General features: G+C 44.6%; 1 long non-coding RNA gene across 1 annotated transcript in view; it reads right to left on the bottom strand.

Moving 5' to 3' along the window:
• Nucleotides 1-6,554, bottom strand: part of LOC112629443 — a 13,214-nt gene extending 6,660 nt beyond the window's left edge. The window contains exons 1-3 of the long non-coding RNA XR_003120597.1: nt 6,240-6,554; nt 4,922-5,127; nt 1,580-1,672 (exon numbers count right to left, since the gene is read on the bottom strand). This is a non-coding gene — a long non-coding RNA (uncharacterized LOC112629443). The remainder of the gene's footprint in view (nt 1-1,579; nt 1,673-4,921; nt 5,128-6,239) is intronic.
• Between the last annotated feature and the right edge of the window lie 18,784 nt (nt 6,555-25,338).

The raw sequence follows: 25,338 nt of genomic DNA, 5'->3' as shown, positions 1-25,338 counted from the left end.
TGTGTGTGTGTGTGTGTGTGTGTGTGTGTGTGTGTGTGTGTGTGTGTGTATTGAGGAGGAGAGTGAATCATGGTGGAGAAGATGGAGGGGATTGATAAATGATCCAGTTTAGAGCATACTGAAGGGATGATACCAGGGGGATAACCAAATAGACCTGTTAGTGCTTTTTTTTTTTTGAGATGGGGTCTCACTATGTTGCCCAGTGTGGAGTCCAGTGACTATTCACAGGCATGATCATAGTGTGCTGCAACCTTGACCTCTTGACCTCAAACAATCCTCCCTGCTCGGCCTCCTGAGAAGCTAGGATTACAGGTGCACACCACCATGGCTGGCTGTGTTAGTGCTTTGGACAAGCTGTTCAGAAGAGGTCTGGGTGGAAGCTATGGATTTGAGAACCATCAGCTGCAAACGATGATTGGAGCAATGGAGTCCATGAGATCACTGTGGAAAGAGCTTAGAGTGAGGAGAATAGAACACTATAGAATGCTGACTTTTAAAGGATGGCCGGAGGTAGAGGAATTCACTAAGGGGATGAAGGAGTGGCCTGAGAAGAAGGAAAAAAACTTAGAGAGAGTGGAGTCATAACAGCCAAAGAGAATATTGAGTTCTAAGGGGAAGCAAGAGGAGGAGTAACCTGTCAAAACATTGCTGAGTGGCCCTGTGCACAGGAGTTAGTTAACAGTATGATTAGCCGTTCTCTTTCTGAGTCGTTTAATCAGACAGATAAGAAGTATTTCCTGGGCATCTACAGTATGCTTATTATGAGCTAAATTGCCCTACAGAAGTCAGAACCTCCTGTACCGCAGAATGTGACTGTTTGGAGGTTGAACCTTTATCTGTCTGCTTGGGCTGCCATAACACAATACCACAAACTGGTTGACCTAAACACCAGAAGTGTTATTTTTTTTTTTCTCAGTTCTGGAGACTAGAAGTCCGAGATCAAGGAGTAGCCTTCTGATGAAGGCTCTCTTCCCAGCTTGTAGATGACTGCCTTCTCTCTGTGTCCTCACATAGTGGATGGAGAGTGAGTGATGTCTCTTCTTTATTTTTAGTTTTTAAGACAAGGTCTGGCTCTATCGCCCAGGCTGGAGTGCAGTGGCGCAATCTCAGCTTATTGCAACCTCTGCCTCCTGGGCTCCCACCTCAGCATCCTGAGTGGCTGGGACTACATGCATGCAACACCATGCCTGACAAATGTTTGCATTTTTTGTAGAGATGGGGTTTTGCCATGTTGCCCAGGCTGGTCTGGAACTCATGAGTTCAAGCAATCTGCCTGCCTTGGCCTCCCAAAGTGCTGGGATTGCAGGCATGAGCCACTGCGTCCAGCAGATGTCTCTTCTTATAAGGACACTAATCCTATCAGAGAAGGGTTTCACCCTCATGACCTCATCTGACAATAATTAATTCCCAAAGGTCCTATCTCCAAATGCCAGCAACGTATGAATTTCAGTGGGGATACAAACATTCAGTACGTAACATTTCCCAATATTTGTTCTCTGATCTGTGATAACAGAAGGTTCAGCTGGGCACTTTGCCACATAACTAAAGATATTTCTGGGCCAGGTGCAATGGCTCACACCTGTATTCCCAACACTTTGGGAGGCTAGGGTGGGAGGATTTCTTGAGCCCAGGAGTTTGAGACCAGCCTGGGCAATACAGCAAGACTCTGTCTCTACAAAAATAAAAGAAAGAAAAGAAAAAATTAGCCAGGCATGATGATGCACACCTGTAGTTCCAGTTGCTTGGGAGGCTGAAGTAGGATCACTTGAGGTGGGAGGATGGTACTGCGGCACTCCAGCCTGAGTGACAGGTCAAGACTCTGTTTCTTAAAAACAAACAAACAAAAAATATATATCTTTTGTTAGAGCATATTGAAGTGATGGTACTAGGAGGATAACCAAATAGACCTGTTAGTGCTTTTTTTTTTAAGCTGGAGTCTCATTGTGTTGCCCAGTCTGGAGTCCAGCAGCTATTCACAGGCATGATCATAGTGTACTGCAACCTTGACCTCCTGACCTCAAACAATCCTATCTGCTCAGCCTCCTGAGAAGCTAGGATTACAGGTGCACACCACCATGGCTGGCTCTGTTAGTGCTTTGAACAAGCTGTTTAGAAGAGGTCTGGGTGGAAGCTATGGAGATATATATATATATATTTCCTGGTCTCCTTTGTAGTTGGGTGTGATCATGTGACTAGGCTCTGGCCAATAGAATGTGAGTGGAAGTGATGTGTACAGCACCACAATGGTACCCACATGAGGAAAGAGGCATATTCTCCCCTTTCACCCTTCTTTCCTTCTTGCTTCCTGGAAGGGCAGACATGTGGTGGTGGGAGCTGGAACAGCCATATTGGACCATAGGATGGAAACCTTGTGTTGAGGATGGCAGAACATGAAGCTAGAAAGGGCCTGTACACCAGACACCACATGGGCACTCTATCAGCCGGGACTGATTTTATATGGACTATTTCTTGTTTAATCCACTATTATTTTGTTCCTTATAATAACAAGTAAATGGCTATTCTAATATACCTAGGATGGAGCTAAACCATGGTAGAATCTCCAGTTTGTACTGTACACAGTGGGCCCCATCTCACTGTGCTATTATCATGTGCTAGGTATTGTGTTAGGTCTGTGTTATATATTAGAATTATTTTATCTAATTCTCACAATGGCTCTGTAAGGTAGGCATTATTAGCCCTGTGTTAATGTTGAGGAAACTAGGCTTCAGAGAAGTTATGTCATTTACCCAAAGGAGCTCTGTCAGTAGGTGACAGAGTCAGGGGTTGAATCTAGGTCACTGGTTCTCAACCAGAGGCAATTTTGTCCCCCAGGAGACAAGTGGCACTGTTGAGAAATTTTTGGTTGTCACAAGTAGGGGTTGGGAGAGATGCACTCAAGGGTAACAGGAATGCTGCTGAACATCTTAATATGCACAGGACAGGCCTCACAGTGAGGAATTATCTGGCCCCAAATATCAACTGTGCTGAGGCTGAGAACCCTTGAGGACCCTTCTACGAAAAGCTCAGGCTCCTTCCATTACACCAAATTGGGAAATGGAAGTTAAAGAGGGAGTTATCAAAAAAATGATACAGAATAATGTCATGAAAATAATATTTTAGGAAGCTAAACCTGGAGTGGTGAGAAGAGTGAGCTGGAGAAGGGAGAAACTGAAGCTAAGAAGACTATTATTGGAAGCCACAGACCAGTCCAGGTGAGAGGCGGGAAGGACCTGGAGGGGTGGATTGTTGAGGTCCATAAAGGGAAGACAAGTTAAGTGCCAGTGGCAAGAACTTGACTGAGAACAGGTAGAGGATGCGAGAGGCAGGGAGAAGTAAAGGCAGACAAGGCAGTGGTGATTTCTCTTCTTCATGTGCATCCTCTCTTCTTCCTCTTCCTCCACTTCCTCCTCCTCCTCCTCTTCCTCCTTTCCCCTCTTCCTCTTCTTCCTCCTTCTCCTCCTCTTCATCCCCTCCTCCTCCACTTCTTCCTCCTTTTGCCCCCTCCCTCTTCCCCCTCTTTTCCCTACAGCCCCCTGCCCCGTTGGCATCTGCTTCTATCTTCCTTCTTGCTGACCCCTTTCTCTAATGGGTGTGCTCTATCTTCCGCTGACCCCCAGTTCTAGGCCATGGGTCCCACCCCCATCAAATGTAACATGGAAAAATCTGTTTCCTCAGCTTTGTTCGCTGTGACAAGAAAGAATAAGCTCCCACAGTGACAGCAACAGACTCTGACACATATTTTAAATCTTACTTCTCTTTCCATTTCCTTTAAAACTTTTGGCCTTAAAAACTTTGACCAGTGTGTAGGATTGTTATAGAGACAGACAAGTAGTCCAGGAAAGACCCTCAGGGAATTTCTGACATGAGGGAAGAGGAAGGAAATCCTTTGTCTCACTTTTGTTGTTTCCTTTGGAATGTTTTCCAAAGGACACTGGACTGTTGACAAGGCATCCCAAGGGCTTTGGGGCTGGTCCTTCCCTTTCCTTGTCCCTGGTTTATGTCTGTCCTGGTAGCCTGGTGCCTGCTTCAGGGCTGGGAACTGGGGTTGCCAGACATGCTCTGAGCTCTGCTGGCAGAAGCACTTGTGTTTGGCCTCTATCTCTGCTTCCCTGCCCTTCTCTTCCCCATGTCCTGGGTAGCCCTGTTGAAAGGCCAGTGGCATCTCATGCCTTCAGAAAAATTTAGACAATAAAGAGGCTGCAATGATGAGCTGATTGCTTTCAGGGCTGACAGCTAAAGTCTGTGTCAACACTGAGTCAACCATCCAGAGGGAAGGTGAGCACCTTCAAGCTAATGCTGGGTTCCCAGCTCCTCCCATTGGCTTGTGAGACGTGCTATGTCCATTTCATCTCTTCTCTCCCTTCAGCCTGTGTGCATTCCTCTCCTCTGGGCTGACTGCTCACCTACTCTCATTCTGTTCTTTAGTATTCTGTTCTCTCTCTCATCCCACAACATCTTCAGTGAGAACCAGGCCTTGGAGAACGGAGGGAAGTCCAGGTTCCCCTTTGGCTTCTGGCTCCCAGTGTCCCCTTTCTGTGTTCTTTGCTCGCCCTCTTTCCAGGATCTGCCTTCTCCATGCTTCTCCACCCATCACATCACCACCTATTCCTAGGAAGGATTTGGATACCAGTCGTGTGAATCTTCAGCAGCCTCATGGCATGATATCTTCGAACACACATGCACTTGGGAACTTAGTAGCTTGGGTTGGAATCTGGGCCCTGTTCCTTACATGCACTTTGAATATGTTAGCAAAAGTCTCCATGGTCAAGCTTCCTCAATCTGTAAATTGGGGCTAACAGTATATATCATGCGATTGTGAGGATTAAATGAGTAATGCATGTAAATACTTTGGACAGTGCCTGGCACATACCTATAAAAATTAGGTATTACTACCATATGAATATAAATGAATGTGCTGTACCTCAATAAGGAGTTCGGTGAGTAGGAGAGGCCCCCTTCCGTGCCATGGCAAGCTAAATCAAGGGCCACCATGGGGTGACCAGGCTGTGGAAATGGCCAGATCAGTGCCTGCTGCCATCAGCATGGCCAGGTGAACGTTGGTGATGACCAGAAAGGGCTGAACCAGACGCTCAAATCAGCACAGTGGGCTTGATACTTTGGGAGCCACTGTGGAGAAGAAGAGCACAGTTGAGATAGGGAATGGAAAGTAGGTTCTGCATAGGCAGGGGTAATGTCATTCCTCCTGTCACGGGGCTGCAGGGTGAGCATCAGGCCAGCCATGCAGGAGAACAGAAAGTGCTCGCTGCTGCAAGAGGGGTGTGTGCATGGCCAAATGGAAGACGTATTGCTTCCCTAGGAACCTGCTAGTGGACTGGTAGGAGGGACTGCAGCGTGTGGAGGGCTGACTGCCAATAAAAACCATTTTGTTGTCACCCCCCTCCATATCCTGTGCCCTTGTTCAGGTCCTCAATGCAATTCATAGGCTTTTCTTTCCCCTCCCAGGAAAGGTCCCTTGGCAAAGCCGCTGACCACAGCCACACAGGTGTGTGAGTACAGTCTTCTGTGTGTGTTTTCTGCTTTCTCTAAAAGGGAGGAATGGAAAGTGTTTTTTTTTTTTTTTTGGACAGGGTCTTACTCTGTCTCCTAGGCTGGAGTGCAGTGGCATGATCACGGCTCATTGCAGTCTTTGCCTCCTGGCTCAAGCGATCCTCACACCTCAGCCTTGTAAGTAGCTGGCACTAATAGGTACATGACCACCACACCCAGCTAATTTTTTTTTTTTTTTTTTTGCAGAGATAGGTTTTCTCCATGTTGCCCAGGCTAGTTCTGATTTTATAAAAGACACAGTATCATTACCCAGCAGGACGACAGGTGTTAGAGATCCAGGACCTCCTCCTGGTGCTCCCTGACTCAATGGTGGGGCTATCTTCCCAAGGGTGGAGTGGCAGATGGCACATGGTTCCCCCACTCAAGGCTTTGGGGGTACCATTCATCCTGGGGCATCACTCACATCTGCAGTCCCAGGAGTTGCACAGGGTGCAGATTTGCCCAGGGACCCCAGCCTCAACAGGGACTCTGCTTTGGGATCCCTTCCTCCCTGTTCTTGTCTCTCTTTTGTGAAGAGCTGTGGGTGAGGAAAGGTGACCATGGGTACTGAGAGCAATCAAATTGAAATGCAGGGCTAGGAGAGGCCATTGCTTTGGCCAGAGAGAAAATTCATAGCAGAGGGAAGAGCAGGTCCCAAGCTTCCCCATCAGCCCCCAAGTCCCTGGTCTCACCACAAGCTTCAGAGGGCAGGATCCTGCCCTGGAGATGATGCACCAAAAGAGCTACCTCCCCACCAGTTCGTTAAGAAGACAAATGCCTGAGCCAAAGCTGCCGAGAACCAATTCCTTAGGATTCTTTTTCTGGCAACTTCCACGGCATTGCCAAGCTAATGGAGGGATCCCAGGGATCTATGTGATGCTGGGAGCAATAGGAAAAGTGGGAGCCCACAAGACGATCTGTCAGGTGTGTGCACCTAGCACAGTGGCCATGCCCAATGTCCTGATAGAGACCTTTGTAGTCCCCTTGGGCTCAGGAAGAACCATAATGCCAAATGACACAGTCATATGAAAGGGCAGGGCTGCAGCTACAGTGACTCAGCAGGAAAGCAGTTAGTTCCCCACAAGGAACTAGCTTGAGGAATATCTGAGGCCAGAGTGGAGTGGTTGGTCTGTTTGCTTTTATACTCTGCAACCCATTTATTGATACAACTGTTGTGTTTTTCAAAGTTAAGTAACATGCTATGCAAAAGTATCCTCAAGCCAAGTCCCCTAGCTCCAGGGGTGATTATCAAAATAGTGCCAGAAATTAATCCTTTTATGTGAGGATGTCGAGGAGGTCCTGGAGTCCAGGGGAAGGGGCCTTGGGTGGTCCAGGGCAGTGCTGTTTACCAGCCTGGAAGAAAAGCAGTTTAATATTTTCAACAACCTATATCGATACACACGTGTTGGCTGAATGTCAGCCCTGCCTGGCCCTCACCTCAAACTGAAGCTTTACTGCACAAGCATTGTGGTACTTACTCTTGCCTGAATATTGAAGAAACCCCATGCCTCATCTCCAAATCCCTCATATGGCTCTTTCTCCAATGTGAGTTTCAGAAGACTCTGAAGTGTGAGAAATCTCTCTGCTTTGACTAGTCTTTTGGGCAAGGCCTCATGTGTCAATAAGGGTGTGTCTCCTTCCTTTCCAGCTCAGCCCCAACTATTTTCTTTCATACAACACGTACTGTCCAGTGGAACTTCTTGCTCTTTCTTTTCACACACACCCTAAGCATTCATGTCTGTAAGCCTTTGCTCCTGCAGTTTCCTCTACCTGGGTGCCTTTTCCTCTTCTCTCCTTGTGTCCAACTCATGGTCATCCTTTAAGGCCTTTGCAAATACCACCTTTTCCATGAAAGTCTCCAACTATTCCTCTCTTCAGAAATGATGTCTCTCTGTCCTGTGACATCTTAAAACAATTTTTTAAAGCTTCAGTATGGCACTTTAGAATTTTGTTGTCATCATTACTGACATCATCAACATCATCATCATTTGGTTGGATTCACTGAGAATCTACTATGTGCCATGAAAATATTCCATGGTCTCATTTGTTTTCTGTCTTGTAAAAATAATTATGTATGTATGTATGCATGTTTTCTTCCTTTCTAGCGTACAGTAATAAAGCAAATGGAATTTGGAATCAGATTTAGATTTGGACCCGAGTTCCATTATTTGGTTGTAGGACTTTAGGCAAATTACTCAGGCTTCCTAAGCTTCAGTTTTCTTGTTGGTAAAACAACGATAGTAACATTTACCTCATAAGGGGTAATTGTATTACATCAAATAATAATAATTGCCAGCATTTGTTCAGTGCATATTATATGCTGGGCAATACTCCAAGTACCAATTCTGTATTATTTAATAATTTAAATCCTCACAGTAACCCTATGAAATAACTAATAGTACCCTTACTGTACAGAGGGAGAATCTAAGGCAAAGAAGCCAGTCAGTGGAAAGCTGGAATAAGAACTTTGACTTTAGAATCCTCACTTTTATTTTATTTTATTTATTTATTTATTTTTACACTGAGTCTCACTCTATTGCACAGGCTGGAGTGCAGTGGTGCTACCTCGGCTCACTGCAACCTCTGCCTCCCGGGTTCAAGCAATTCTCGTGCCTCAGCCTCCGGAGTACCTGGGACTACAGGTGCCCACCACCGTGCGTGGCTAATTTTTATAGAGACGGGGTTTCACCATTTGGCCAAGCTGGTCTCAAACTCCTGACCTCAAGTGATCCGCCCACCTCGGCCTCTCAAAGTGCTGTGATTACAGACGTGAGCCACTGCGCCTGGCCAGAATCCTCCCTTTTAATCGTTACCAACAACTGCCTCTGTAGGGTGGATGATAGCTGGCCTGGGCTGGACATTGTCTGGACAGTACGTAGCCCAGTATCTGGCATGTATTTAAAAACTGGCAGCTGTAATTCTTATTCCCATTCTTATCACTCAGGGCTGGGATCTATCCTGTGCATCTCTTGTTTCTCCACAGCACCTCATAACACTAAGATCTTGCATTTGTTTACCATTTTCCATGTGCCAGGGATTGTGCTAAGCCTCTAGCCCTAGCAAATGAATAAATGAGTGATTGAATAGATGAATGAATGAAAAGATTAGACAAAAGCTCTTGAACAGTAGGCAAAGAACATCTGAAAAGAGGATTCAATTCATCCCTTCCAGTTTACTCGCCAGGAAAGAGGATGATGGGGTGGAGGAGAGGCCTCCCAGGGATCTGAATACTCCCAGTATTCATCAGTATTTTCATTAACGACTTGAAAGACGGAGTGCAGAGTATGCTAATCAAATTGGTGAAGCCTGCGAGGCAGAATAGAAGCTGAGCACTTATGAGGGAAGCTGGAGCTTGCAGACAGTGTACTTGACAAATTGGAGAAATAAACAGAGTCAATAAACGGAGCTTCAGGAGCTGCAGACTTCAAGTGGCTCCAAAGGATCAGCTGTCTCTAATGGATTTGCCCAGAGGATCTTTGACCCTCTTTTCGTTGGTCTTCACCTGGCTTGACTGCATCTTTGGAGCAAGCCTGCCTGAGGGGTACACAGTTTCCTTGATGAGGGGACTTATTTGGGCCTGGAAGCCTGATGGACAAAATCCCCACTCCAAAAGCTAAGCTGTCCCCGCACTTCTTCCTGGCCTATGCCTTGCTCACCTTACCCATCTGCCTGGCTGTGTCTCCATGGAGGGAAGGGGCTGGCTCCACCTGCTCCCAAAAAAAATCAAGACTCAGTGAAAACATAAACTTACCCCATGTTGCCTGATTCCTACCCACCAAAATGGTGCTGCCCTTCTCTACTTCCCATACATTCCTGTTGTCAACTTCTTTTCCCATTTGAGGCTGCCCTGGAGGTGATTCTGACCTTGGCTTTTCTTGGGAAAATGTACTGGTGTGAAAGGAGGGGAAATGAGACAGTGCGATCTGCTGGGGAAACTCCACCTCTGCCCTGCCAACCTCTAGGAAGAAGACAAAGTCTAAGTGGTTTGGCAGTTACAGGAATGTGCGGGCATTAGAGTCCCAGCTTCATCCTTCTTAAGTTATGTGGTGTTAGGTAAGTTTTTTAACTTCTCTGAGTCAAGCTCTTTTGGTTACAAACAATTGAAAGACACTTGGTTTATCTTTTTTTTTTTTTTTTTTTTTTTTTTTTGAGACGGAGTCTCGTTCTGTCACCCAAGCTGGAGTGCAGTGGCTCAATCTCAGCTCACTGTAGCCTCTGCCTCCTGGGTTCAAGCAATTATCTTGCCTCAGCCTCCCGAGTAGCTGGGGCTACAGGTGTACACCATCATGTCTGGCTAATTTTTAGTATTTTTTGTAGAGTTGGAGTTTCACCATATTGGCCAGGATGCTCTTGATCTCCTGACCTTGTGATCCACCCATCTCAGCCTCCCAAAGTGCTGGGATTACAGGTGTGAGCCACCTTGACTGGCCTTCTTTCTTGATTGGCCTCAGGGTGCCTAGGACCAGACACTGACATTCCAGTCCACCTTTATGAAAAGCCTAAGAGGGAGGACAAATATCTCTGTATCCAAATCCACATTTCTGGGAAAAGGAAACTGACTGGCCCCACTAGAATCAGGTTTCTACATTGGCCCAGTCAGTCAGGGCTGGCCTGAGGAGTGGAGGGTGGTATTGCTGGGTATCCACAGGCCAGCAAGGGCCCATCTTTGTGGGTAAGTGAAAAGTTCTCAGAGAAAAGGAAATCACCCAATTTAGGTGTTCAGTGCAGTCTCTGATCCTCAATTTTCACTTGTGAAAAATGGGGAAATATTACATGTCTCGTAAGAATTGAATAAAATATTCTATGTAAAATGCTTAGCATAGTGGCTGATACATAGTAAGGGCTGCCAGTTGAACAATTGCTCTTTATTCAAGATAAACCTCACTGGAGTTGGCAGGAAGATCCCTGAGGTAGTGTGGGCTTGGGAGGGGAAGGGTAGTGCAGAAGGCACAGGCTGGAGTGATATGAGTATGGGGAATGCATCTCCATTCATTTGTCTACTGGGGGAGACAGGGTTATAAACCATTGGAGGTGTGGACATGCAAATGTCGTTCCTTCAGGAGGCCTGACTCCTAATTCCCAGCTGGAGAACAGGCCAGTGCTACCATGTCGTGGGTTTAAGCACCCAAACCATCCTTTCATTTATTCTTTCATTTAACAGATATTAATTGAATACCTAGTATGTGCCAACCTACTGGTTGCTGGAGATACAGCATATTTGCATTCTAGTAGGAGAGAAAGACAATAAATAAAGATAAACAAGTAAAATATATGTTACTGGCAAGTGCTAAGGAGAAGGCATAAAGTGGGAAGAGGTATGTGACATGTCAGCCAGGTAAGTGAATGTTAACATTTTAAATGGGGTGGCCAGGAAGAGCCTTCCTAAGAAGGTATCTTTTGATTAAAGACCTTGAAAGAAGTGATGGATCTAGTCATGTTGTCTGAGGGTAGAAGTTGGGGTGGGGGAAGATAATTTCAGATAATGGGAACAGCCAGTGCAAAGGCCCTGAGGTGGGAGCCTGCTTGGCACCATTAAGGAATCACAGAGAGGCCAGTTATCACTGAAGCAGATGGAGAGGCAGATCAGAGTATTATAGGACCCAATGATGTTGGACCCTGTAGTTCACAGTAAAGTACTTTAGCTTTTACTGTGAGTGAGGGAGAAGCCATGGGACGGTTTTAAGCAGAGGAGTGACATGATCTGAATCAGGTTTTCAGGATCGTTCCGGAATAGAGTGCAGGCATCAAGAACAGAAGTAGAGAGTCCAGTTCGAGGGTGATGCTAGGGGAGCTAGAGTTATGTCTTGGAGCGGGGTGGTAGTAGGAGTGGTAGAAGTAATTAGATTCTAGATATATTTTGAAGGTAGAACTGACAGAATTTGCTCAACTACTGCTTTGGCCTGCTAGCAATGACATCAGCTCCGATTCCAGGCCCCCAAGGTGTAAGTTGGTACACGATCCTTCTTCCTGCCACCCAATCCTTCTAAAACATGTCTGTCAAACACGCTCAGAGGTCACCATTTCCATGGAGATCTGAGGTTTAGAGGACTCCATGGGGTCACAGCCGTGGCTACTGGAGTCAGGAAGCTCTGACACTCTGAAACTCTCAAGAAGCATGAGGGATTTTTGACGGTGGCTGCAGCTCTCTTTCAATTTAGTGATCTGACAGTGGTCCCCGAAAGTCACATCTTCTTTCCCTTTTTAGTTTTGGGATGCCAATTTAGGGGTCCCAGGATTGAATTGTCAACCGAGGAACAAGTTGCCAACCTAGAAGGGCATGGAAGAACCAAGAACCATTAAGAAGTACTGAACTTGGAGTCCCTCCAAAATCGGTTTGTGTCCCAGCCCTGTCACCATGGGCCTTAGTCTCTTTAAAGGGGGTCCAATTAGCTTATTTCAAGCTCTAAAGGTCTGTGAAGTTTGGGCAAGAAAAATGTTTTGTTGGTCAGGTGCAGTGGCTCATGCCTGTAATCCCAGCACTTTGGGAGGCCGAGGTGGGCAGATCACCTGAAGTCAGGAGTTCAAGACCAGCCTGGCCAACATGGCAAAACCTCATTTTTACTAAAACTGCAAAAATTAGCCAGGCATGGTGGTACATGCCTGTAATCCCAGCTACTTGGGAGATTGAGGCAGGAGAATCACTTGAACCTGGGAAGCATAGGTTGCAGTGAGCCAAGATTGTGCCATTGCACTCCAGCCTGGGCAATAGAGAGAGATTCCATCTCAAAAAAAAAAAAAAAAGTTTTGTTATTGGAGATATTTACATCTGTAGACTTTGGCTCCATCAGAGTCCTCATTTTTTCAAATTGAGCCTCCTATACATCAAGAGAGATAGGTGAATTACATTTTTCCAAATTTTGACATGATGACAGAGAAGATGCCTTTCAGCTAGACTAGCAGGCCTCATCACGCTTCCATCAACAGGCCTCACTTCTGAGCCCCAGCTGGAGATGCTCACCTTGGAGGCAAGGAGTGAGTCAGCAGAATGAGGAGCACGGGAAGGCAACACCAGCAGTTTAGTTTCCTTGTTCCTAGTTGCCTTTACTCTCATGTTTCTAGTGAGTTGCCTTTTCAGAAAACAAACGAAACTTCGCGATTAGCCCCAGGGCTGCGTGCATGACAGAGGCACCGGGAGAGTTCTTGGGAAGGGAGCCTGTCTGTATTTTCAGTGCCACCAGGTCATTCTCCTTTCACTAGCTCTTTTGGGGCATCTGTCTGATGGGAGGACCTGTAGAGAATTTGAGCTCTCCTAGCTTTGGACAAAGGGAATCCCTCTTTTGTGACAACATAGGGCCTGCCAGCCATCTTGAAACCAGCTTGGGAGTTGCTCCTTCAAGCCAATGACGTGAATGCCCCAATTCTCCCTTCGATACCCCTGAACTGGTCATCATGGCCCTTGAGACTGAGAACTAAAAAAAAAGTCCTAAGCCCCTCAGCCATATGCACAGATCCGCTCTTGGCCAACAGGACCCTAGAGAAAACTTAAAAACTAAGTTCCCAGCCAGGACGGGATGGGAGGTCAGACATGCCTCCTTATACACCCTCCCTTTTGCAGTTTAGACACTGACCAGCACTAATGTTAAAATAGAGACCATGGCCGGGCGTGGTGGCTCACGCCTGTAATCCCAGCACTTTGGGAGGCCAAGGCAGATGGATCACGAAGTCAGGAGATTGAGACCATCCTGGCTAACACAGTGAAACCCTGTCTCTACTAAAAAATACAAAAAATTAGCCTGGCATGGTGGTGGGCGCCTGTAGTCCCAGCTTCTCGGGATGCTGAGGCAGGAGAATGGCGTGAACCCGGGAGGCAGAGCTTGCAGTGAGCTGAGATCGCACCACTGCCCTCCAGCCCAGGCGACAGAGCAATACTCCTAAAAAAAAAAAAAAAAAAAAAGAGAGAGAGACCATAAGACTAATAGAACAGATCAATTTTAATAATAAAATATCAAGTTATAGGCCAGGTGCAGTGGCTTACATCTGTAAGCCCAGCACTTTGGGAGGCTGAGGTGGGTGGATCACCTGAGGTCAGGACTTTGAGACCAGCCTGGCCAACATGGTGAAACCCCAACTCTACTAAAAATACAAAATTAGCTGGGCGTGGTGGCGCACACCTGTAATTCTAGCTACTCAGGAGGCTGAGGCGGGGGAATTGCTTGAACCTGGGAGGCAGACGTTGCAGTGAGCCAAGATTGTGCCATTGCGCTCTAGCCTGGGTAACAGAGCGAGACTCCATCTCAAAAAAAAAAATAGATACCAAGTTATAAACAGGACCTAAGGCCACACCAGGCAAGGTTAAGTCATGAACCCCTACATTTAAAGAATAAACTATATCCCAACTGCCACAAGGGTTTTCTTCTTCTTTAGTAATCAAGCATTGGCCTCGGGATAAGCAATATTGAAACAACTGTAGCTTGTCCACTGCCAGATGCTAATGAACCGACCTGTTCCACAAGCCAAAACTACAGCTTTCACTGGACAAGAGGCTGATTTCAGTAACTTTCTCCTGATAAGTGCCCACTCACCATGGACTGGTTCTGGCATTTACAGAGCCTGTGCACTTGAGTGACATCATGTCTCTGCTTCACCTTTTGACATATAGGGCTTAACTGCAGTGCAATTAAATGGTAAGTCTCCACCCCAAAATGAACATGGAACTCATGTAAAATGCATGTTTGTTCAGTATGCATGCATCAGGACCCCCTTCATGAATATTTATAGTTCTTCCTATTACCTGTTGAATATATATACTTAGCCAAATTTACCCTTCAGCATAAATTTCTGTTCCAACTTCCCCCCCTTGAAGTGCCTGCTAACAGTCTCTGCCAAAGGTTACTTTCCAGCTTGTCAGGTTGACCACCCTGCAGGCTATAAACCTGTACCAGAAATAAAGCCTCTTCTCCAAACTTAGAGATCTCATGATTTTAAAGCTGACAAGACCATATTTCCTGAATGGCCCTGGAATGAGTGACGCGGGCTTGCTGATGATGCTGTTTGGGTGTCTTGGAGAAAGATTGATATACCATATAGTGGTTTTTTCCCCCAATTAAGACTCGGTGAACAAACTGTGTCAGAATCACAGTTCACTTAGGGATTTTGCTTTATGATGCAAAAGCTGGGATGCATAGACAATAATGAGATGGGTGAAGTGCGAAATGAGAGCAGTGGAGGCTGAGGAAAGGAGAGGTTTTCATTAGGGCAACTTTAGGGCATAGGTCTGCCCTCATCTTAAGCTTTGTGCAGGAGTAGGTGAAGCTGAAATGGCTCTAGCTATTCAGCTTATTTTCTTTGCCCTTAATTTTTACTGAAACTCTTTTTCTTTTTTGTGACACAGGGGCTCACTCTGTAGCCAAGGTTGGAGTGCAGTGGTGCAATCACAGCTCACTGTAGCCTCGACATCCCAGGCTCAAGCAATCCTCCCACGTCAGCCTCCTGAGTAGCTGGGACTACTGGCATGTGCCACCATGGCCAGCTGGTTTTTTTAATTTTTAGTAGAGATGGGGTTTCACCATGTTTCCCAGCCTGATCTTGAATCCCTGGGCTCAAGTGATCCTTCCACCTTGGCCTCCCAAAAGGCTGGGATTACAGACATGAGCTACTGCTCTGGGCCTAATGTAAATTCTTTCCCCTGACTATTCACTGTTGAGACCTCAGTGGGTTATGAATACTATTATATGCCTATCACCAAGGATGCAAAAATGAGTAAGACACATGGTCTTACTGGGCCTAATAGCATGTGCCTGTAATTGCAGCCACTTGGGAGGCTGAGGCAGGAGGATTGCTTGAGCTCAGGAGTTCAAGACCAGCCTGTGCAACATAGTGAGACCCCATCTCAAAACAAGAAGGACACATGGTCCCTGCCCTTGAACTTTTGTCTAATGTGAGAGACAAACATGTAAACTAATAATTAGATGCTCAACTCTTGGCTGAATAGCCAGAGATTACCTTTTAAAAATTCAAGTTGGTTGTTCTTAGAATAAGCTAATTCTTATTTAGGTCACTGCCCAAATATTTTGTGGATGAGAACCTTTCTTTTATATTTTCAGCAAGATGCTATGCTGGTTAAAAAACTTCGCTTAAACACTTACTATATTTTTATCCCACACTTGCCTGTGTAAAAGCTCAAAATTTCCCCTTTGAACACCCATGCTAACACCCCCATCTTGCTCTTTGTTCTTTTAAGTAGGCCCTTACCAGTCAAATGGTTTTGGTTCCCACCTCAAGATCATGGTATATCTCAGTAGATGATAAAGAACTATTTGCTCCAGCTCATATTATTGGCCTATACCTATGATCACAGCTTCCCAGTGCATCCCAGGTTCCTCTTCCTCAATCTTCTACATTCCATTCTGTTTTGATCTGGTCTACACTATTCTTTTTTAAAGACAGGGTCTCACTTTGTCACCCAGGCTGAGTGCAGCTCACCGTAGCCTCCTGGGCTTAAGCAATCCTTTCCTCAGCCATCCAAGTAGCTGGAACTACAGGCATGCACCACACCCAGCTAATTAAAATTTTTTTTTAATTTAAAAATGTAGTTTTAACAAGGAAACTACAGGCACAGTGGCTTACGCCTGTAATCCTAGCACTTTGGGAGGCCGAGGCGGGTGGATCATCTGAGGTTGGGAGTTTGAGACCAGCCTGACCAACATGGAGAAACCCTGTCTCTACTAAAAATACAAAATTAGCTGGGCTTGGTGGTGCATACCTGTAATCCCAGCTACTCAGGAAGGCTGAGGCAGGACAATTGCTTGAACCTGGGAGGCAGAGGTTGCAGTGAGCTGAGATTGTGCCATAGCACTCCAGCCTGGGCAACAAGAGCAAAACTCTGACTCAAAATAAATAAATAAATAAATAAATAATCCTCCCAACTCAGCCTCCCGAAGTGTTGGGATTACAGGCATGAGCCACTGCACCTGGCCAGCACTATTCCTACTTATTTTTCAGATGGGGGTCTCACTATGTTGCCCAGACTGGTCTTGAACACCCGAGCTCAAGCAATCCTCTTGCCTTATCCTTCCAAGTAACCAGGATTACAGGCACATGGCTATCACACCAGTGAGACCACGTGTCTTCCTCACTTTTGCATCTTTAATGATAGGCACATAATAGTATTCATAACCCACTGATCTCTCAACAGTTAGTGGCCAGGGGAAAGAGTTTACTACAATGCAGGCCAAGGGCAAGGAAAAGAAGTGCACCTCGAATACTCTTCTTTTTTTTTTTTTTTTTTTTTTGAGATGGAGTTTTACTCTTGTTACCCAGGCTGGACAGGCTGGAGTGCAATGTCGTGACCTTGGTTCACTGCAACCTCCGCCTCTCGGGTTCAAGTGATTCTCCTGCCTCAGTCTCCCAAGTAGCTGGGATTACAGGCAGGCGCCACCATGCCCAGCTAATTTTGTATTTTTAGTAGTGACAGGGTTTCTCCATGTTGGTCAGGCTGGAGTGCAATGGAGAACTCCTGACCTCAGGTGATCCGCCTGCTTCAGCCTCCCAAAGTGCTGGGATTACAGGCGTGAGCCACTGCGCCCGGCCATTGAATACTCTTCTATTCAGAGGTGCAAAGCCATCAGCCAATTCTAGACCCCTTGAGCTGCCTGAAATTTAACCAGAAGCTGATTTTGCTACTGTCCTCTTGCTTGTTTGCTCTTAGAAGAGCAGCCATAACTTCCCATAACTCAGACAAGTCAAGGGGTTGAAATGTGAGGCAAGAAAACCGAGCTGCACAGAGGCAATGGGTAGAGCTGCCAGGTTATGAACTAGGCCAACATGTGACCTTCCCAGCAAAGCTCAAGATTCTGGTTCCCATTCCTGATAGGGCTCCAGAGGTCAGAGGCCAGACCCCAATCATTATGCAGCAATTCCAGAAGGAGAAACGGTTTGGGGGCCTGAATAGCCAAATGTGCCAGTGGGAGGGTAAAGGAAGCACCTCTGCCTTATTCTCTTATAACAAGCACCTTTTGGTTGGAAGTCATAGCTTTTCTTTTGTTTATCTAGTTAAAGGAAAAATCACTCATATGGTCAGGGGAGGAGAGAAGACACATATTATGGTTTTTAAAATCCAACTGTCTTTTCTTAGAGTTGGGTAAAAGGCAGGAAGGGAGGCCAGAGGTTTTGCAGGGAAATCCCTTAAATATGCCTCTTTTCTTTTCTTTGCTTCATCAGCAAACATTTATTATGATATGCATATTACAATATGCAAGAATAGGTCCTTCTGCCTGAAATATCCTTCCTTCTCCTCCTTTCCTTTACAGCTTGGGCCTAATCAACAACCATTTATTCTTTAGACCTCAGCTCCCTGAGACTTTTCTCCCTTGAATAACGATAAGGCTTAAAATGCAAGCTGCCCCCAAATCCTTAAGTATGTGGAGGTATTATTAATCATTTGTAGATTTTTCGCTGAAGGCACTTTTGATGTGGAAGGGAAGAAGGGTAGAGAACAGGGGCTTGAAGTGAGCGGGAGGAGGGGCTATAAGGTGGTCCCATGCAGGGTAGCAGGGAGGTTTAGGAAGCGGAGGCTGGGGATCTTACATATTGATTTGTCCAACTTCTCAAGTTCTGAGGAAGCTTGAAATTTGAATCAGAATTTTTATCCTGGACATTTAGAACCTGATGTGGTTTTATTCCAGGTGAAGGAGAGATTAAAGTAGTCAGAGTGGGTTAGTACCAGATATAATTTAGGCTGAGAAGAGGATGTGCAAGCCCTTGACATCCTGGGGAGAATGGAGTGCTCACCACCTTGGGAAACAGTTTCCAACATCACAGTGGGCCAAGAATGTGGGCTTTAGAGTTGGACAGCCTGGGTGCACACCTTGGTATTTCCACTTGTTAGTTGTAAGACTCTGGGCAATTTATTTGATCCCTCTGAGTCTCAAATCTCTCATCAGTAAAACAGAGGTTAGAATAATAAGTACCTCATAAAGTGACATTTACAAACCCATTAAGGATAGAAAAAACAGTTCTGGCACACAGTAGTCAACAGTTGTTTTCTATTATAGGATTGGATTATTCTGTAGGGAGGAAAATGGGGAATGAAATGGTAGGGTTGGGGGGATGGATTATAAGGGATGGATTGGGGTTGTGCAAAGAAGGACTTAAGAGTTTAGTCGGAGGCGGGTAGTTGGAGGCAAAGGTGGTGCGTGGAGTCCTTACCTTGGTCCTCAAGATTTTTGGAATGGTGACATGCCAAAAATCTTAGCGACACTTAAGAGTACTGTGGTTTATTTACAAACAATATGTGGCTAGATAAAGGAATGGTCAGAAGGAGTATCTGGATACAGGGCTGGGGATTAGCTGACTCTGCAGGCTGTCTGCCTGTGCTCAGGAGTCAGGCCACTCTATCCCCTCCTGCTTAGTGTGGTCCACAGACCAGCTGCATAGCACCACCTGGGATCTTGTTAGGCAGAGCCTTGGGCTCTGCTCCAGTCCTGATGAATCAGAATCTGCATTATAATAAGATTCCCGGGTGATTCATGCATATATTTAAGCTTGGGGGAGATGTGTGAGCTGCTGAGATTTAAAAACTCTTTACACCAGGACAGAATGCCATCAGGTGATGCTAAGAACCTGATTACATTCTAATTTTAAACTAACTTTATACTTTAGTGGGCTCATTCTTGAATAAAATCTTTGTATATGGACCAATACCAGGAGGAAACCATATTACCAATGTGCCTTTGACATATTTAACCTTCTTGACCCTGACTCACGTGGGTACGGGCACATGCATACATGCATGCATGTACACACACACTATAACATCAGCACTATTCAGCATGAGTTTTGACTACCAGACATAATTCCTGTATTAGTGATTCACTAGACATTCCCTAATGCATAACTTCTATTAATAGTCTTTTTAAAAATTCCCCTATTGCCACCTGCCAGGGGATGCAGGAAATCAATTCAAACAACCTTCAGCAGTCCTGAAGGGAAACTTTTAGGTCTCTGTGCAGAGAATCCAATCCCAGAAGGACTGAGAGCTAGGTTAAAGTGTCTATTGCTGTGTCCAGCATGGTTCCTTGAATACGTCATTGCTGTGTGCCTCAGTTTCTCTTCTGCAAATGAGCCACATGATTGACAAAGAGGGTTTCAGCTTATTGAACAGACTCTCCCTTTCCTCTTCTGTTTTACCCTTCCTTTTTCTGGGTCCTAAAGAGACCCCAGGTTCTTTTAACTAGATGCTGGTGTCAACCTGGGATAGTGTAGATTTAGACTCAGGCTAAGACAGTGAGGCTTAGAGGCTCAAAAAGTAGTTTGGTTGCAGGGAGTGAAAGGGGAATAGAAGAAGCTAAAGGATTTAGCCTTTCTGCAAGCTCAAAGCCAGCTCGGATGATACTTGAGAGCCCTAAATTATCTCATGCTCAAAGGTTTACAGTTCAGTCCACTGTGGGTGCAGTATTAGTACCTTGCTTACACTGAATTACATGCCAAATGGGCCACCGGCATGCCTTTTTAATTTCTTCATTTCCTTATCATAGATGTTTCCGTAAAACGCTGGTCTACTAAGAACCTGTAACCATGCCTGATAGTCAGATACCCCGTTTCCATTGTTCTTACCTCCATCCCTTCATCTTTTCTCAAGCCCCTCTACACGGACCAGGAAGGACCAATTCCGTATGGAGTTACCTAGGATATCCTACCATATATTTATGGAATATTAGGACTGTAAAAGACTCTACAGTTCAGTAACTGCCAAATATCAGTTTATGAACCAGTACTAGAATTCTAGCTTCTAAAAAAAATAGTTTCCTAGACCCCATCATGTATATTTTTAAAAATGCTGGCTGGCTGATTCTGACACTCTGACAGATTTCTGACTCATCTTTGCCCATTTATAGGTGAGTATAAGGCCTGCCACAAGCTCAAGTCCCACAGCGAGGGATGGCAGATCCGGGTTCACGCTTCCTCAGGCGTGGGTCAGGTGCTTACCTGCATTTCTAAGCCCACGTGTGTGTCAAAGAAGCAGAAGCCCTATAATGCTGAATCAAAAATAACCAAAAAGTAAAAATGTAAGGAACATTTCGATAAAGTCACCTTGACTACCAGAGTTCTCTTCTGAAAGAGGGGAAGACCGATGTGTTTCAGATGTCCCTCCCTGACCCCTACCCCCAGCCGGCACTTTGCCTGTCCCCAAAGCCTCACTGCTCTGAGGTTGGGAGAATGAGGGAATGAACTATGTCTCTCCATGATTGCACAGTTTCAGTTACTTCTAAATCTAGAAATATCATTTGCCTTATAGGCTGCCAGACTCCACTTAGGACATATCAAAACAGACAAAGCAAAGCAAAACAAAACATAAAACCAGACCAAACAAGAGCTTTCGCTCAAGACTCCTCAGATGACCTAGGAAAGCTTCGCGGCCTTCTCTTGTGGATGACTGACCCAGCCCTCGGTTCTTCACTTCGGGAGCTCTTTTCCTCCCTCCACATTGGTAATCATTTCTATGCAGGTGACTCTCAGACCTTCCTCTGAGTCGTTCCCCTTCCCCAGCACACATCCCACCAGGATGTCCTGTCATCACCTCCCTCTTCACTGCATCCTAACAGAACACAGCCCTCTCCATCCACATGTGTTATCTCCAGGTGCCCCCATTTGGCTGGCACTTTCACAGTGCTTCTCGTTTCCTAAGCTTGAAAATTGAACGGAGGTTTCTAGTTAAGTACCCTGGACTCCATCACTGGTCTTGTCTTATGTTGGATAAAGGACAGAAGGAATTATTAATTCTGTAGGTGGCATAAAGTTAGGGAAATTGGCAGATACAGTTGGCAGAATCAAGACCAAAATGTTCACAGAAGCTATGAGGAAATATGGAAAGCAATATGATTATATTTAATAGGAATGAAATTGTATTGCATTAAGATAAAAAAGTTATAGTACTGTATTTTCCCACTTATGTGAATGTCAGAAACAATTTTTGTCTTTGTAAAATGAATCTATAGGGCTAGAAATCAGAAGAGCGGTTGCCTCTAGGAGTTTGAAGAGGAGATTGACTAGAAAGGGGCATGAGAGAAGTTTCTAGGGTGATGATGTCCTATATTGTGATTGGTGTATTGCTGCAGGAGCGTACTCACTTATTAACTAAAGCTTGAGATCTGTGCATTTTGTGGCACATAATTATTACTCAATAATACAATATGTGAAATTTATTTGGAGTAATTTATTATTACTTTATATTGTATTATTCTTTAAAAAGTAATGGTACAAGTAAGAGATGGGGCCACAAGCATGCTACATTCCAACTGTGAAATGATTGGATAAAAAAGCAAGGCATTTTGCAATGCAGAGGTAGGGAAATGATGATGGTTCCCTGTTTTCTGTGCTGGCCAGTACAGTTCTGTGTGCCATATTTAAAGAGGGACACTAGGCCAGGCGCAGTGGCTCATGCCTCTAATCCCAGAATTTTGGGAGGCCCAAGCTGGGGGCCTGTTTGAGTTGAGCCCAGGAGTTTGAGATCAGCCTGGGCAATACAGTGAGACTCCCATCTCTACAAAATAATAATAATTATTATTATTATCTGGGTGTGGTGGCATATGCCTGTGGTCTCAGCTACCCAGGAAGCTGAGGTGGGGGAATCCTTTGAGCCCGGGAGTTTGAGGCTGCAATGAGCCATAATTGTGCCACTGCACTCCAGCCTGGGCAACCTCGTCACACACACACACACACACACACACACACACACACACACACACACACAAAGTGAAGGACACGAATAGACTGAAAAACAAAGTTCAGAGCTGAAAAACCTGTTAGCAGAGGAGTTGAAGGAACTGAGAACATATAGGCTGGAAACTAGAAGATTATAAAGACAGCTCGGATGACTGACTGTCCTTAAATATTTGGAACAATGTTATGTTGAAGAGAAGACTGTCTTTCCCTGGGCAGAGCCAAGGAGATTGTGGATAAAAGCTACTGAAAGACAGATTAGCCTGACATAAAAAGGTCCATTCTAAATGGCAGAATGAACTAAATATGGAAGGTGCTGTCTTTGACACAGGGCTCCCTGGAAGTGTTCAGGCTGTGGCTAGAGAGCCAACTGTTGAGGACATCATAAGGTTCTAATGTGAAGATCTATGGTTTCCCAAGAATCTGCTCTGTGCCAGGCACTCTGCTAAAAGCCAGAGACAATCAACACCATAAGACATGGCAAAATAAATAAACAAAGAAAACAAAAGCCAGAGACAAAATGAATGATATGATTATTATTCCCCAATAATTACCGAATACCAAATAATGCTTACTTTGTACCAGACACCATCCAAAGCAGTTTACATACATTATGACATTCCATTCTCAAAATAGTTACGAGGGAATGGTACTATTACATCTCTATTTTCATAAATGAGACACACCATTCATACATGTTGAAGTCTGAAGTTGAACCGGACAAAGGGTGTGTGCACCAGCACGGAGCCAGAAGTAGAGGCTCATGTCACAGACCGTGGAGCCCTCTTCCCCGCTAGGGCTCTCTCTCATGCAGACTGCAGTCTTGACTCTGTCTTCATTCAGCGGCAGCGGCTACAGAAGGGTCTGGGGGTGGGAGCACTGGACATTCCATGAAGGAGCTGGATTAAAAGAACCAGTCGGCCCCACCAATCTGGTAACTGTTTGGTCTTCCTAGGACCTTCCTGAAGGCTGTAGAACTTTGGTGTCCCATATGGTAGCCACTAGCCACATGTGATTGTTGAGCAACTGCAATGTGACTAGTCCAAATGGAGATGTGCTGGAGGCAGAAATTACACATTGGGTTATGAAAAAATGTAAAATGTATCATTTGTAGTTTTTATGTTAAGGATATGCTAAAATAGTAATATTCTAGGTATATTGGGTAGAATAAAATATATTACTTAAATAGTTTTATTGAGATATAATGCACCATTTAATATGTATACTCCCTTATACTTTTAGCCTATTTACAGAGTTATGCATCCATCACCACAATCAAGTTTAGAACATCTTCATTACAAGAAGAAACCCCGCACTCTTAGCTACCACTTCCCAATCCTCTCATCTCCCTGACCCCTTCTGCTAGGAAACCACTAATCTGCTTTCTGACTCCATGGATTTGTCTGCTCTGGAGATTTCATGTGAATGGAATCACAAAATATGTGATACATTGTGCTTGGTTTCTTTCACTTAGCATAATGTTTTCAAGGTTCATCCATGTTGTAGCATGTATCAGTACTTCACTCCTTTTTATTGTGTATAATATTCTGTTGTGTGGATATATACCACGTTTTATTTATTCATTCATTATCAGTGTTGATGGGTATTTTTTTCCCACCCTTTAACTTTTATGAATAATGTTGCTATAAACATTACTGTATAGGTTTTTGGGTGGACACATGTATTCAGTTCTTTTGGGTATAGACTCAGGAGTGGAATTGCTGGGTCACAGGGTCACTATGATTAACCATTTGAGGAACTGCCAGACTCTTTCACAGCAGCTGCATCATGTTGTGTTACCACCAGCAGTGTATGAGAGTTTCAGTTTCTCTACATCCTCACCAGTACTTGTTACCTGTCTTATTCATGATAGCTATCCTAATGGGTGTGAAGTGGTCCTGAATTGTGGTTTTGATTTGCATTTCTCTAATGGCTAATGATGTTGATGATCTGTTATGGTATTTATTGGCCATTTGCATATCTTCTTTGGAGAAATGTCCCTCAGATCCTTTGCTCATTTAAAAATTGGATTATCTTTTTATTATTGAGTTGTAATAGTCCTTCATATATTCTAGACACAAGTTCCTTATCAGATATTGGACTACACACATTTTCTCTCATTCTGTGGGTGGCCATTTCATGATGGTGTCCTTTGAAGCGCAAATATTTTTAATTTTAATAGATAAAAGGTCTAGTTTATCTACTTGTTCTTTTGTGGTTTGTGCTTTTAGTGTCATATCTAAGAAACCATCAATCCAAGGTCATCAAGATTTATACCTATGCTTTCAACTAAAAATTCTATAATTTTAGCTTTTACATTTAGGTCTTTGATCCATTTTGAGTAAATTTTTATAGAGAGAGGTAGGGGCCTAACTTCATTCTTTGGCCTGCAGCTACTCAGTTGTCCCAGCACCGTTTGTTGAAAATATTCTTTTTTCTCCATTGAACTATCTTAGTACCCCTGTAGAAAATCAATTTACCATAAATACTAGGGTTTATTTCTGGGTTCTCATTTCTATTCCATTGATCTATTTGTCGTCTGTCTTTGTGCCAGTGCCACATTATCTGGATTACTGTAACTTTGTCGTAAGTTTTGAAATCAGGGAGAGAGGGTCCTCCTACTTTGTTCTTTTTCCATATTATTTGGGCTATTCTGAGTCTCTTCAATTTCCATATGAAGTTTAGGATCAGTTTATCATTTTCTGCAATGAAATCAGTTGGAATTTTATAGAGACTATGTTGAATCTGTAGATCAATTGAGGAGTATTGCTATCTTAACAATATTAAGTCTTTCAATTCATAAACATGGGATATCTTTCCATTTTAATTTAGGTTCCTTTACTTTCATCCAACAATCTTTTGTAGTCTTCAGAGTAATAGTTTGGAACTTCTTTTGCTATTTATTTCTGAGATTTTTTTGTTTGGTTGGGTTTTGAGAGACAGAGTCTTGCTCTGTCGCCCAGGCTGGAGTGCAGTGGTGCTATCTCAGCTCACAGCAACCTTCACCTCCCGGTTTCAGGCGATTCTCCTGCCTCAGCTTCCCAACTGTCTGGGACTACAGGAATGTGCCACCATGCCCAGATAATTTTTGTATTTTTTAGTAGAGATGGGGTTTCATTATATGTTGGTCAG

Source organism: Theropithecus gelada, chromosome 7b (genome assembly GCF_003255815.1).
Source record: "Theropithecus gelada isolate Dixy chromosome 7b, Tgel_1.0, whole genome shotgun sequence".
Lineage (NCBI taxonomy): Eukaryota > Metazoa > Chordata > Mammalia > Primates > Cercopithecidae > Theropithecus > Theropithecus gelada.
This window is presented reverse-complemented; position numbering and strand designations above follow the sequence as displayed.